The sequence below is a fragment of the Eurosta solidaginis genome, chromosome 2, assembly GCF_040869045.1.
Source record: "Eurosta solidaginis isolate ZX-2024a chromosome 2, ASM4086904v1, whole genome shotgun sequence".
Taxonomy (NCBI): Eukaryota; Metazoa; Arthropoda; class Insecta; order Diptera; family Tephritidae; genus Eurosta; species Eurosta solidaginis.
In genome coordinates this window covers 27,641,226-27,655,826 of record NC_090320.1, presented here as the reverse complement: position 1 = coordinate 27,655,826, position 14,601 = coordinate 27,641,226, and the positions used below count along the sequence as shown (strand labels likewise).

Sequence of the window (14,601 nt, the reverse complement as noted above, 5' to 3'; positions counted from 1 at the left end):
TCCGATTCCAGGAGCAACATTTATTCTAGATACAGATGCGAGTGGATATGCTATAGGAGGCGTTTTATCACAACTGGTCGATGGACAGGAGAAAGTAGTTGCATATTACAGCCGTTCGATTGGAAAACCAGAGAGGAACTACTGCGTTACGCGGAGAGAGCTGTTGGCATTGGTAGAGTGCGTTAAACATTTTCACAAATACCTCTACGGCCAGCGATTCCGTGTCAGGACAGATCACGCGGCTTTAAAATGGCTACTGCAGTTCCGTAATCCGGAAGGACAATTGGCACGGTGGATCGAGCGACTACAAATCTATGACTTTTCCATTAAGCATTGAAAAGGTAGTACCCATGGAAATGCCGATGCAATGTCACGAAGACCATGTAGTTTGGAATGCAAGCACTGTTCAAAAGCCGAGGCTAAAGAAGACATTATAGATGTCCGGTTAATGACTATAACATGTACAGATGAATGGGACAAGGAACAGCTAAGAAAGTGCCAGCTAGAAGATGCAGATCTGTCACGTGTTATGCAAGGGCTCGAACGAAATGAAAGACCAAACAGAGAAGAGATGTCAGCAGAGAGTCCCATTGCGAAGTCATATTGGGCACAGTGGAACAGTTTAGAATTGATATCCGGTTGCCTTCATCGAGTATGGGAGAGTGAGGATGGTAAATACAAGAATAAACTGATAGTTGTTCCCAGAAAGAGGATTCCTGATGTGCTCAGCGAGCTGCATAATGGTCCAAGCGGAGGTCATCTTGGAATCACGAAGACGCTCGAGAAGATTAAACAGAGATTCTATTGGGTTGGTTGCCGTCATTCGGTCACTGAGTGGATTGCGAACTGCGAGGTTTGCAGCAGAGCGAAAGGGCCCAGAACACGAAGTCATGGCCAGATGAAGCAATATAACTCAGGTGCGCCATTTGAAAGGATCGCTATGGATGTCGCCGGTCCATTTCCTACTAGCAACGGCGGAAACAAATATGTACTGGTAGTTATGGATTATTTCAGCAAATGGCCAGAGGTATACCCAATCCCAAATCAAGAAGCGGAAACGGTAGCAGAAGTGTTTATAAACAATTGGGTTGCAAGGTATGGTGGAGTATCAATGGAGTTACATTCTGAACAAGGCAGGAATTTCGAATCAGCTGTGTTCCAGGAAATGTGTAAGTCATTGGGCATTCGAAAAACACGGACAACTGCATTGCATCCTCAATCCGATGGTATGGTAGAACGATTCAATAGAACATTGGAGGAGCACTTAAGGAAAGTAGTGGACAAGTACCATAAAGAATGGGATACCCGCATACCATTATTCTTGATGGCTTACCGATCAGCAGTGCATGAGACAACGGGCCAAACCCCTGCAAAAGTAATTTTTGGCAATGACCTTAGACTGCCAGCTGATTTGAAGTTTGGGATAGATGCCAATGCGGAGAGAAATGTCAGGAAATCCACTAGTGATTTGGAAGAAGAGCTAAGAGATATACATGATCTGATAAGGCAACGAACAAAGATTATGAGTGACAAGATGAAAGCCAGATATGATAAAGCAATTAATTCAGAAGGTTTTCAGGAAGGATATTTGGTGCTGTTATACAACCCACAACGTAAAAAAGGTTTGTCCCCGAAATTGCAGTGTAATTGGGAAGGCCCATACAAATTTGTAAAACGGATCAACGATGTAGTGTACCGCATACAAACCATCGGTAAACCACGAACCAAAATGAAGGTGGTCCATTTGGAAAGGCTAGCAACGTTTAGATCGAGAGATTTGTCTGATCATGACTATCAGACTTAGGTGGAGGGCAGTGTCACGGATATTAGCATCACTAAATTATCCCATCACTAAGGCGATGCTAAGGCCATGCCAAGCAGTATTTACGTTAATAATTAAATCAAGTATACACATATATAAGGCAGCCCAGAGAGATGTCACACACAGATGCATTTACTTATATGCCTATGTGCGCGCGAGAGACTGTAAACTACAAACATTCACATCAATAATTCAATCTTTATGTATCTACATAAACGAATAAATAATTGCGTCTACACCTATGTACGTATACGAGCAGCGGAGCGGCAATGCACAAACACATGCATATATCTTATCTGAGTTGTCACAAGAGAGAGCAATAATTTGTGCACTTAGTTGTGGCTGGCGATTTCGTAGCCAAAACAACTAGTAAGTTCTTGAAATCGAAGAGCCTAGAAGTATGCAGCGTAAACTATAAAAGCGCGGCAAGCGAGTAAGAAGTAATTCAGTTTGATTTGAGTTGTCAAGCAGTTGCGATTAAGACGATATCTAGCGAGCAATAGCAGTATTATTTTGAATAGTAGAGTTTCATTGAGCTATCAATAAGTGTGGTTATTAAGCAAGCTATTCGTTGCACAGTTTGAGTGTATTGTGAAGTACTTTAATAAACGCCATTTTGCATTATTACAAATTGGAGTTATTTATTCAACAGTTTAGTGATTCGAACTTAGCAGAGGATTGCAAATAAGAGGATTTGCAAGCAAATTCGTTACAATATTATAGTGTGTTCCTGGTGAAGCGTTTCAATCCTGGAGGTGTCCCACATACATTTGTTCCCCAACTCTATTTGAAGCGCTTCTCAAACTTAATTATCTTCCTCGTATCATCTCTGGGAAGTTGGATAAGTGGAATCTGCTCCTGCAGCTTCGCCATGCTCCAGGACTGTATCACTCTGCCTCTTTGACATCACTCTTTAGCTACGTTTACTAAAGTACTCCTGCCTGCCTACTCAATTATTATATATAGAGGCGTTAACTCAAGCAGCACCTCTATTGCTGCCATCGGGCATGTTCGCATGGCTCCCGTAATGCAGACACACGCTAAGCGTTGAAGCTTCGTGAGTGATTTTTGTACGGTCACCATGGTTGTCCTTGATGCCCACGTAACTGCTCCGTACACTATGATAGGTCTCACTATCATAGTGTACATCCATCTTAGGATCTTTGGGCTGCATCCCCAGGATCTTCCTGCAATACGCCTGCACACCATTATTGCTCTTGTGGCCTTTGATATGGTGTTGTCGACGTGTTTCTTCCATAAGAGCTTAGAGTCAAACGTGACTCCCAAGTATTTCACCTCAGTCGTGTACTCCATCCATAGTGATTTGCCTAATCCCTTCCAGTTTTCTTTTCCCGGTGAAGGGGATGTCTTGTTAGGTTGATTCCCTACCTCAGTACACCATTCTTTCGTTAACCTCAATGCCCTTTGCATTATGTCGCAAAGGGTGCTCTCAAATTTGCCCCTTACAATGATAACAATATCATCCGCGTACCCCTGACATCGGATTCCGTTGTCTGAGAGCCTCTGTAGAAGTTCATCTACTACCAGACTCCACAGCAGGGGTGACAGGACGCCCCTTTGTGGACATCCTTTCGTTGTTTTGATCTCTACTGTACCGTCCCCACTTGAGGTTTCTGCAATCCTCGTACGCAATAAGGCGTTTATCCCCATACGGATTTGACGTTGTATCTCTCTTCTCTCGAGTGCCCGATTCACACTTTCGTGTGTCGTGTTGTCGAAAGCCCCCTCTATGTCCAAAAATGCGCATAGCGTTATCTCTCCGCACTCGGACGCACTTTGGATTTCTGTGGACAGCTGATACAGTGCAGTTTCTGTCGACCTGCCTGTTCTGTATGCATGCTGGTCTTTATGTAGTGGTATTCTGTCGAGAGCTTTTAATCTAATCTCATGGTCTACAATCTTCTCCATTGCTTTGAGAGCAAAGGATGTCAGGCTTATAGGCCTAAAGGACTTAGGACTGGAGTAGTCCTTTTTAGCCACCTTAGGTATAAAGACCACTTTTGCTCTTCTGCGAGGCTATCCCTCATAATCCTGACCAGGATGTAGAGTTGGTATGACTCTAGTCAGCCATTCGGCTGTTTCCTCATCCTTTCAGTCTACAAGGAGTAATCCTGGCTTAAGATATACGCCACAGAAAGCCAGAGATTGCTTTCCCCACCCCTTCGATACCTCGATCATTATAGTGTCTTGCAGCCGGGTCAGCTCTTCCTGGCTCAAGACCTCCGCCGGGTATTGCTTTGGAAGCACCGCCATCCGTATGCCATTTAAGGCATCCGAGTAGCCTTGCATTTTTGGCCTCCCTTGCGCAGTTGATGCACCAGGTGCTGGCAGCAGCGCATTCGCCATTCTCGAGGTAGACGGTGTGGGGTAAGCTCTCTGTCCCCTGGTCTGTGTTGCGCCCTCCCGTCGTGCCTGACCTCTTCTCCGGTTGTCAGCGGGAGCGCTTTGTTTCTCATTACGGCTTCTTTGTTAATGCCCGCGGTTATGTGACCCGTGGTGGTGCGATGCATGCTCGCCTCTTGCCGTTTCCCTCTCACCCCGCCTTGATTTCCAGGCGGATGGGTTCTTCTTGTACGGCTTCTTGTGTTGCAGTGCCTTCTCGCGTGCACTGACCGGAGTCCTTCCCTGCTTCAGGTATCGAAGGTACCACTTCTTTCCTGCTCCGCTTAGCCCGATTCTTCTTGGGTCGTCGCAACCACCTGGCTCCCCCAGTTCGGGTCAGCTCGCACCATGGCGTTGCTCTGTGCCAGAGTCCTCGAACGACGATGACCTTGCTCTGGCGTTTGCACTTTTCTTTGGTGATCGTCTTCCACGTTCAAAATTCAACCTCTTTCTTTTTCCATCACGGCCGGCTTTGTCGTCCCTTGACTTGGAACGTCTTCTTTCCCCTGGGTACTGGCGGTCGTGCACGTCACCCAGGTGTCTCTTGGCCGCTGATTTCCTACTACTGTGGCGATGTCTCTCCCTTGAGGGTGAGAGTTTGTGATTGCGGCTTTCCCGCTGCTCTCCATCTCCTCTCGGGGTCTCCTTTGCCGGGTTTTGCAAGGACTGTTGCTGGCTGCGCTTTTTGCCTCTGCCCGACTTGGCCCACTGGTGGTGATTAACCCACCATGCTGTGGTTTGACGTTGCTCTCCGCTGTCGTGGTACTCTGCTCGTGCTGCTGATTTTTTCTGGCCATGTTATTATTGACAGTGGTGATTAATCCACTGTGATGTTTGTCTCCGCTATTCGTCTGGTGGTGCTCTGCCCACTCTGGTACTGGTTTTTGACTTCCATGTCCGTCTCGCTTCCGGACGTTTGGTCATCGTCGTCCCTGGCATGCTCCTCGAACAGGGCAATTTCTTCCGCAGTCAAATTTAGGTGGCTCAGGGAGTAGGTTCTCTCGCCCTGCTTTTCCCTTCGGCGTTTGTTGTTACCGCCACTCTTTGCACTTAACTTGATCTCCCTCTCTTCTGTTTGTTTTTGTTGATTTTTGTTATTGTTATTGTTTTTATTTGTGTTTGTATTCATCATCTTGTTCGTACGATCACATGCCTGTAGTGGCAAGTGTAGTGATCTATTTAGTTATGTAGGGGAACTCGGTTCGTCCACTGCGGCAGAGCCCCTTGACGCGGTAAGGCCATTGTTACTCCCAAGGCGGCCCGGTGTCAGGGAGGCATGAGCATATTTGCATAACAAATAAATAATCACAGAAATACTTAAAAATTCAAAAAAATTCAGCAAGAATTAATTTTGTGTACTTAAAAAATAAATAAATTTAAGGAGCTAATAGGCTCCGAATCTTCTCTTCCAATTTGCGTCTTGGTCGGGAGAGGTGTCAAAAGACGCGCTTTGGATCCAGGACCACGAATCCGAAAGCGGAAATTGAAAATTTGGTAATTCTATACGACAGCATAACACTCTTTAAACACGTCCAAAAATATTAAGGGGGGTATCAAAAGACGCGTTTTGGATCCTGGACAGCGAATCCGAAAGCGAAAGTCAAGAGATATTTGCGAGAGAAATTGAAAATTTGCATGTGGTTATTGTACTTTTGGTGATTTTATCGTACTCACAAAAAAAAACTGTGGTAAAAGTGTTATGCGCCGATATAGATTTGGTCTCCAAACCGGTGTTGGACCCACCCAGGGTAATTTTTTATAATCGCGCCTGAAGGCCGCCAATGCCAAAAGATGTTCCGCGCAAAAATACTATGGATTCCATCCCCGGTTTCGGAACGCTCCTTGGCCATTTTTTTACAGAAATAAAATTTTTAATTTCCGCTTTCGGGTTCGTCGTCCTGAGTTCAAAACGCATCTTTTGACACCTCTCCCGATATTTTTGGATGAGTTTTTGCAGTTGTGAGCTAAAGTAAAGAACTACCACCCAGGATCCTCGGTGTGGTAGGCGGAGCACGCTACCACCACCACAGGCGTTGCTATTAAAAACAATTGGGAGATGGCGAATGAAAACTCATGAAAGTAGAAAAAATGCCACTTTGATTATTCGAATGCGTTTTCGGACTTAATTTCAAGAATTTATTATATACGTAAGCTGAAACCACCTACAGTTTGACGAGTTTGACCAATACAATAGAGGTAAGGGGGCTAAGCTGATACATACCAAATTAATATCTAACAACTAAAGGTGTTTAAGTTCGGGTGTATCCGAACATAATATACTAAGCGTGAGCTTCAATTGCACATTTCATTTCAGATAAATTACTTTTCTACATAACACGTGGCACCGCCCGTTTAAAAAAAATGTCTCCCCATTTCCTCTTACAATAAAACTTGATAAGTGATATAAAGCTCTTTTTTGCAAAGATATGGCTTACTTTATTCGTCCACGACCCTTTTAGAAATCTTTTATATAAAAGTGGGCGTGATCCTTAATCGATTTCGTTCATTTTTCTTTAAAGCATTTCCTATAGTAAAGGCAACCTCTCTGCCGAATTCTGTTACGATATGTTTAACGATTTTTGATTTATGATTAATAATATTTGTAAAATTGATTTTATCACAAATAGGTGGTGCTACACCCATTTTAAATTTTTATCAAGAGTCTCAATATTAGTCCACAAGTCAATTTCAACATTCTAGGTGTATTATTTAATAAATAATCAGGTTTTTTGTGTTTTCCAAAATGTTATATATATTGTCACGTACAGGTATTGTTTGGCTCCTTGGGGTACCCGGACTAGCTCAGTATAAGAGGGGCAGTGGTCCTCAACCCTAACACCAAGGAGTCGTACGGACGCATATTTATACCTTTCATCATCCATCCTATCAGCCTCACACACATCTCACCTCAGGAAGCCCGCCCTACCTTGGACCGCTCGTTTCATGCACCCTAACTTTAGCGGTCTCCCTCTAGTCATGCTCCGTCCCCTCCACTTACCTCTTCACCACGCCATCTTCACCTCCCGCCCAAAAAGTGCTTAACTCCGCATTTCAACTCTTAACAACAAACTCAAAATATATTGAAATCATAAAAAGAATTACAATGAATCATAATGAAAAAAATCTAGTCTTAATATTTAGGCTAAACAAAAAATGTTTCACTATGATGAAACGTCCTGCCGATCATCCAATGCAATAAGAAAACGAGAACAAAAAAAAATTTAATTTTAAAATTTTACTCGGTTAAGGGTAATGGATCCTACCTAATCGAGCTCTCTTAGTTGGTTTTACCCCTACCTATGTATGTAAATATGTATGAGATTTTAAGAATTTCTCAAAAAAAATGTTCGATATTAATGTTACTTATGGGCAGAATCGCTTACCATATATAGGACAACGATACAATACACCTAACCTGATCACAATAACTTTCTTAACAATTAATTTCAGCTTAACAAAAAACAAGAAAATTGGTCACTCTAATGTGACTGCTTTGCTCGCATGCAAACACGCAGATAGCTACACTTTAATTGGCAAGTCCAACAACCCGCACACTATAAAACAAACATAAAAAGCTTTTGGTTCGTTACCATACCCTCAATAGGGTGTGTACAAAATGTACAAAAAAAAATCTTGATTGTACCAAAAATATGTATATCACGAAAACTCAGAAAAATTTAACAATTTTTTTTTTTTTGATATATGCGTGTGTGCATGCGTGTACGCAACAAAAAAAAAATTATTAAATTTTTCTGAGTTTTCGTGATATACATATTTTTGGTACAATCAAGATTTTTTTTTGTACATTTTGTACACACCCTATTGAGGGTATGGTAACGAACCAAAAGCTTTTTATGTTTGTTTTATAGTGTGCGGGTTGTTGGACTTGCCAATTAAAGTGTAGCTATCTGCGTGTTTGCAAGCGAGCAAAGCAGTCACATTAGAGTGACCAATTTTCTTGTTTTTTGTTAAGCTGAAATTAATTGTTAAGAAAGTTATTGTGATCAGGTTAGGTGTATTGTATCGTTGTCCTATATATGGTAGGCGATTCTGCCCATAAGTAACATTAATATCGAACATTTTTTTTGAGAAATTCTTAAAATCTCATACATATTTACATACATAGGTAGGGGTAAAACCAACTAAGAGAGCTCGATTAGGTAGGATCCATTACCCTTAACCGAGTAAAATTTTAAAATTAAATTTTTTTTTGTTCTCGTTTTCTTATTGCATTGGATGATCGGCAGGACGTTTCATCATAGTGAAACATTTTTTGTTTAGCCTAAATATTAAGACTAGATTTTTTTCATTATGATTCATTGTAATTCTTTTTATGATTTCAATATATTTTGAGTTTGTTGTTAAGAGTTGAAATGCGGAGTTAAGCACTTTTTGGGCGGGAGGTGAAGATGGCGTGGTGAAGAGGTAAGTGGAGGGGACGGAGCATGACTAGAGGGAGACCGCTAAAGTTAGGGTGCATGAAACGAGCGGTCCAAGGTAGGGCGGGCTTCCTGAGGTGAGATGTGTGTGAGGCTGATAGGATGGATGATGAAAGGTATAAATATGCGTCCGTACGACTCCTTGGTGTTAGGGTTGAGGACCACTGCCCCTCTTATACTGAGCTAGTCCGGGTACCCCAAGGAGCCAAACAATACCTGTACGTGACATATATTTATATGGCGCCCAAACTAAAATACAAGAAATGTACATATATTCGCATAGTTATATGCAGGTATATTGTACATAAAATTATAAAGTAACATCAGCGCAACAAACAAAAACAAAAAAAATAAAAAGGTTTAAATTGGCGCCCATACAGCTTGTTTCAAAAAAAAAAAAACAATGAAACATTTTCATCTTTTTCGTTTTATTTTAAAAATTTATTTAAACCTTTTTGATTCATATCGTTCATCGAAAAAGGGTTTGATGACCGCTGTCAGCCGTGCGGCTTAGTTGGCTTACTTATAAAGTTTTTTTTTTGTAGTTTAATTGCACTAAGGCCTTAGGTGGTAGCACATCAATCCCCAAACAATAGCCAAACGGTGACATAGTTACCGAACATTAGGGTGATCTATCTGCACCGCCACAGTACAATGCAAAGATAATGTTCAAATTTCTTTTTTTTGGTATAACTTTTTTTTACAGTTTTCTTTTTTGGATTAACAATGTAAATCAGTTTAGTTTCTATGTATGGAGACCGAAATTGAAAGTTTAAATTTTGATGTTCCACGCATACATACATACATACATATTTACATAGAGTAGTTAGTGGCCGCAACATTCGTTTGGATACAAAGGTTGTGAAGCATAACTTTTTTCTGGATATACGCATTTATATTTTTTTTATTATTAAATAGTCAGTCCACACACGAACTCATACAGGAACGATAAACTATGCTCCAAACCCTCTGTTTGGAAAAACCTCTTCGGGAGTCATGCCATCTGCACTCCCGCAAATTAGCACATTGGTAGAGTTTGAAGTTACAATAAGGATTTGTTTTACACAAGCATATTTGAAGATTTGTGTAAAAAAATTGGAAATTACAATAAGGGAAATTTTTTTTTATTTGAAAATAATATGGCGCCCAAGCGAAAGCATAGAGAGGGGGCCGCTATATTTAGTATAGCGGTCAACCAAAAGAAATTTTTTTAAGTACCATATACATATGTATGGTGATAAAGTAAAATGTTATCGTGAGGATTGTACAGCAGCGCCGCTGATTGAAATAGGCGCCCGGCAATGAGCAAATTTTAAATTCGAAATCAACATCTAAGTCGTTAGTAATAGCAAAGCTCATTTCATATAAATATATTTCAATTTTTATATTATAAATATACATATTTTTTTCACGTATGCAATCATCGATTTAAACGGGTCTGGCCGTATGCGACCAACACCCTGTTTCGGTGACTTATTCGTGATGGCAGACCTTCGCAATAGCCCATAGATGGCATAGCCACATTAGGGTGGCCGACTATTTGCATCTTTTATAATTTACTAAAATTTATTTTTCTTTCATTAAAATACAATCAATCTTTTTTTTGTAGCTTCAGAAAAAAGGGAAGTCCTTATTAAGTTTTTTTTGTTAGTATGTTGCTCCGTAAGTATGGAAATTATACATTATGACCTCAAGCGGTCAGCTGCATAAAGCTAGTGTTGCATAATGTATGCGAATTTTAGAACAGATCCACATATAGATTTTTTTTTGAAATACTGAAGTGCATACACCCTCGTAGGAACGCAAGAGTTTGCTCCAATGACTCCTAGCATCAAAAAAATTTTTCTTTGATAGGCCTGAACGTCATCTGAACCCCCCCCCCCCCCCCCCCCCCCCAAACCTATGTATGTGAAATTTGAAATTATTAATATTTTTTTTTGTGAAAACAATTTGAAGTCAAATAGTTTGACATAAAATTCAAATTATAAATAATTTTCTTTGAGGAAATATCGAAATTAGATAGTTGAAACTGATCTTTGAAAAAGATTGGAAGTCAAAGATTTTGATATTGAAGTTAAATTATAAATAATTTCTGGATTAAATTGATCCGTGAATACGAGCGAATGTATGCCATAAATTTTTTGATATAAATTTTTTTTTTTGAAACAATTGTTGCGACCAGATTTATAATCGAATTGGTTTTTTTTTTGCGGAACAAAGGGGGAAATACTGTGCGATAGGTGTAAAACACCAATCGTATGGGTCGCTTCGAACCTTATAACACCCGATACAAGACTAAACAATTAAATAAACTTCATACACATATACTTCATAACTTGCGGAATACCACTCCGTCGATGAGGGTCAAGTCGGCGGCGTAGGATGTTTCTAAAAGGTGCCCGTTCTGGAGTTCATCTATAAAGAAACCAAAAAGTAAGAGTTCATATATATACATATTACAATTTTCGTTACTTCCCGTAACATATGCCCGGCTAAGCTCTCGAGGCAGGAGACGTTGTCAGGGTGTGGGTGTTCCCCGCGTTGGGACTGGAACCTACCTTGTCCCGCTCGAATATCGCAGAGGATGGAGGGTGGAAGCGTTAAAACTCTTGATGACCGCACCTGAAAAAGAGGAAGCTGTATACATTGGTCTGATGAAACCAAAGTAAAGGCAAAATAAATCTGAGTAAAGAGCAGGCACAACAAATCGAAGAAACTGATATATCCCAGAGCAAATATTCCGGAACACTTTTTTTTTGAAACAATAGAATACGGTCTAATATCAGCGTGAGATTGGGCGTATCCAGCAACTTAACCACTTCAAGATTTCTACCAATAAAACGTTCGCGCGGATGCTTTGCGTGAAGATGTCTTTATTAGGTAGATAAATTGATTTTTCAAAAAGATAAATCGCAAATTTCATTGGTAGAACTCACACGTTTACGTTTGTGTATCACAGTGTTGGCGCAGGAAGATGAATGCTGCTATTGGCTTGTTGTACAGGTCCACAGAAACGAGAACCGTAAAACTACCGGGATAAAGAGGGATCTGTCAGCAAGCATAACTGGAAGAAATATGTCCACCAGATCAAATTTAATTTTATTATTTTTGTCGGCACGCACAAATAAAAAACTTGTAAAATTGTAAACAAATACGAGAAATGTCAATTGCTAGGAAACGTCCGGAAAGTCACCAACGAAAACTCCGAAAAGCTCTGCTTAAAGGTTGCCAGATGGTAGGTAAGGGTGCAATGAGAATAAGGAAAGGGAGAGATATAGGCTGTGATGGTGGCGATTGAATATATGTATAAGAAAGAATGATAATAGGAAAACGGCAAAGGAAAACGGTATCGGTGATCGATTCTGCCGATATAAAAAGGGGTAACTGTAGGGCAAGAAGATTAAATATATTGAAATAGACAACTAAGTTGGCAGTGCGCGGGTGATTTAAATTTTGAAATAAAAAAGATTTTTTTTTCTTGGTGATATTCGTGGCAATAAGTTTCCCTGTACGCGTGGTCCAAAACGGACTAGAAAGTAGTGCGCATTTGAAATTAAAAAAATAAAAAGTTTTGTGCGGCCGAACTGCTGGTTAGTTTGTGGTAATAATGGTATTGAAGGCGAAAGGAGGTAACCATAATAGAGAATAGAGTTTGGCGGAGTCAAGAAGCGGACGCATCCAGCTACCCCGACACGGTGGGCTTTCCTGTCAATGCAGATGTCATGCTGAAGTTTTGAGCGCTTGGCATTTTTTTTAGATCGGAGCGAGTTTAAACGGGTAAGTCCTAAGTGAACAAACTTCTTTTTTGTTTTAATCTCTGAAATTCTTCCGCGCCAATTCGGGGTTCACATTCGGCGATTACAGCCACCAATTCTAGAACAATGGTGACCCAACATAATGCGTATGTGGGTACAGTTTAATTAGAGGAAATTCCAGTAATTTTCTTCCGAAATTTTCCATTTCTCTAAAAGAAATTTTTTTTTGTAAATTTATTATTTTTTTGGGATTAATTCGTGAGTGTTTCACAACCACCCTAATACCGGCGCGCCCAGTCGAATGGCCTCATGGTCAGGAACGCCCAATTGGCGTGGAAGCCTTCAATAGCTCCAACGTGCGCCCAAATGGTGAATGTAACTTTTGTTCCTACAGGGAACATACCATTGCCAAACGAGCAAAAGCGTCGTCAGCGCCAGGGAGACTATTTTTTTTACAACACCACAAATTTCATCACCAAAGTGGACTTCAGCAGCAGAGACTGTGACCGTGGTATAAATTTTATTGCAGAGCATCCTAAACATGCAAACCGGAAGGGCATGAACCAAAAGCCGTCCAGTAGGCGATCATGTTTTTATTAAACAATTTTTTTTAATTAAGGTTGCGTAACCATATCCACGATTTGTTTATTAGGCAATTATATTTTAATAAATACTTGTTAAAATTAGACTTAGAAAAGTATCGAATTGTGTAAACGGTCGTCTGAAGGTCGGACATAAGGAAAAATACACCAGACGGGTAAATTCATGCAAAAGAAGTTTTTTTTTACTGCGCGGAGGCAGATACAGACATTTCGCTTCCAACAAATCCCCTCAGCCGTATTAAAAGAGCTCTTTTAGGTAGGCATTAGGGTGTTTTAGGTAGCTGAAAAATTTTACTCAAGTTGAGTGTGAAGTCGTTTGGTTTACTTTTTGCGACTGATAGGCCCGTAAGAAGTATAAAATTTATTTAATACATTGATGCATGCGTTTTTGATTTATAAAAAAAAAAAAAAAATGTTTCCGTATATAAATATGTACCCAATTCATATGTTTATGTAATTGTGTAAATTATCATATCCTGTGAAATTTTCATCCAGAGTCCAAAGCTTAAGAACAAGAATTTACTTTTTTTTAACGGTGCATTCATTTTGCGATCCGACATTTTGTCAAAATTTCCGTAAATAGTTTTTGTTTGTATATGCTTTTTTTTTTAGCTTTGTTGTATGTAATCGAATGCAAACATTTTTGGTACAGTGTCGCAAAACGAACTTTTTCTGAAAATACATACCTATGTGTCGTTTTAAGTTTTGGAAGTACTTATGTTAATCTATATATATATATATATGCGTACATACATATACCGTTCGGCCATTTTTTTTTTTTTTGAAAACGGTTTAAATTTTTATTCCGTGCGTTTTTTCTTGTTGTGGTTTGTGTTGAACCTGTGAATAGTTTTATGTGGCACATGTGGATATTCACATATATATACATATATTGATCCTAGCATGATACAAGTTTTTTTTTGTCCTGATCTAAATCATTATTTTTCATGAGCATTGATATTTGGCTCGATAGCATAAAGTACGTTTTTTCTTTCAATTTCTTTGTATAGAATTAAGATTTTTTCAAATAAATAATATGTTAGATTGAAATTGGAAAAGAAAGTGAAATGGTTTGCTAAAATTTAATCGGTTGGGGGAGGGTGAAGATGACATTAGGGTAGGTATGTAGGGTCATTTGGAGCAGAGGAAAAGGGGACTCGCTGCTAAGCAGAAATTCGAGCGGTCCAAGGCAGGGTGGGCTTTCTGCGAGGGAGGTGCACGGATGTAAGTTTAATGATGATTGTGACATCCGCCCCGCATCAAGGTGGACAAGGGTTAAGGGCCCCGACCTCTCGCCCTGAGCTAGCTGGGGGACACTCCACCTTGATTGCGCAAAGGGGCGGATTCACCCCTAAAAGGTGTACGTGACAATATAAAAAGTGGGCGTGATTATCGTCCGATTTCGCTCATTTTCAATACCAAATTATTCTGTGTCCAGATAAGCTCGTGTACCAAATTTGGTGAAGATATCTAATATTTACTGAAGTTATCGTGTTAACGGACAGACGGACGGGCGGACATGGCTCAATCAATTTTTTTTTTCGACACTGATGATTTTGATATATGGAAGTCTATATCTA

At 40.2% G+C, this 14,601-nt stretch overlaps 1 long non-coding RNA gene across 1 annotated transcript; it reads left to right on the top strand.

Annotated features, from left to right (window-relative positions):
• The first annotated feature begins 11,082 nt into the window (after positions 1–11,082).
• LOC137242037 (uncharacterized) lies at positions 11,083–13,938 on the top strand. Its single transcript, XR_010950057.1, has 3 exons — positions 11,083–11,544; positions 11,624–12,441; positions 12,814–13,938. It is a non-coding gene; the product is annotated as an uncharacterized lncRNA (long non-coding RNA).
• Positions 13,939–14,601: the final 663 nt, after the last annotated feature.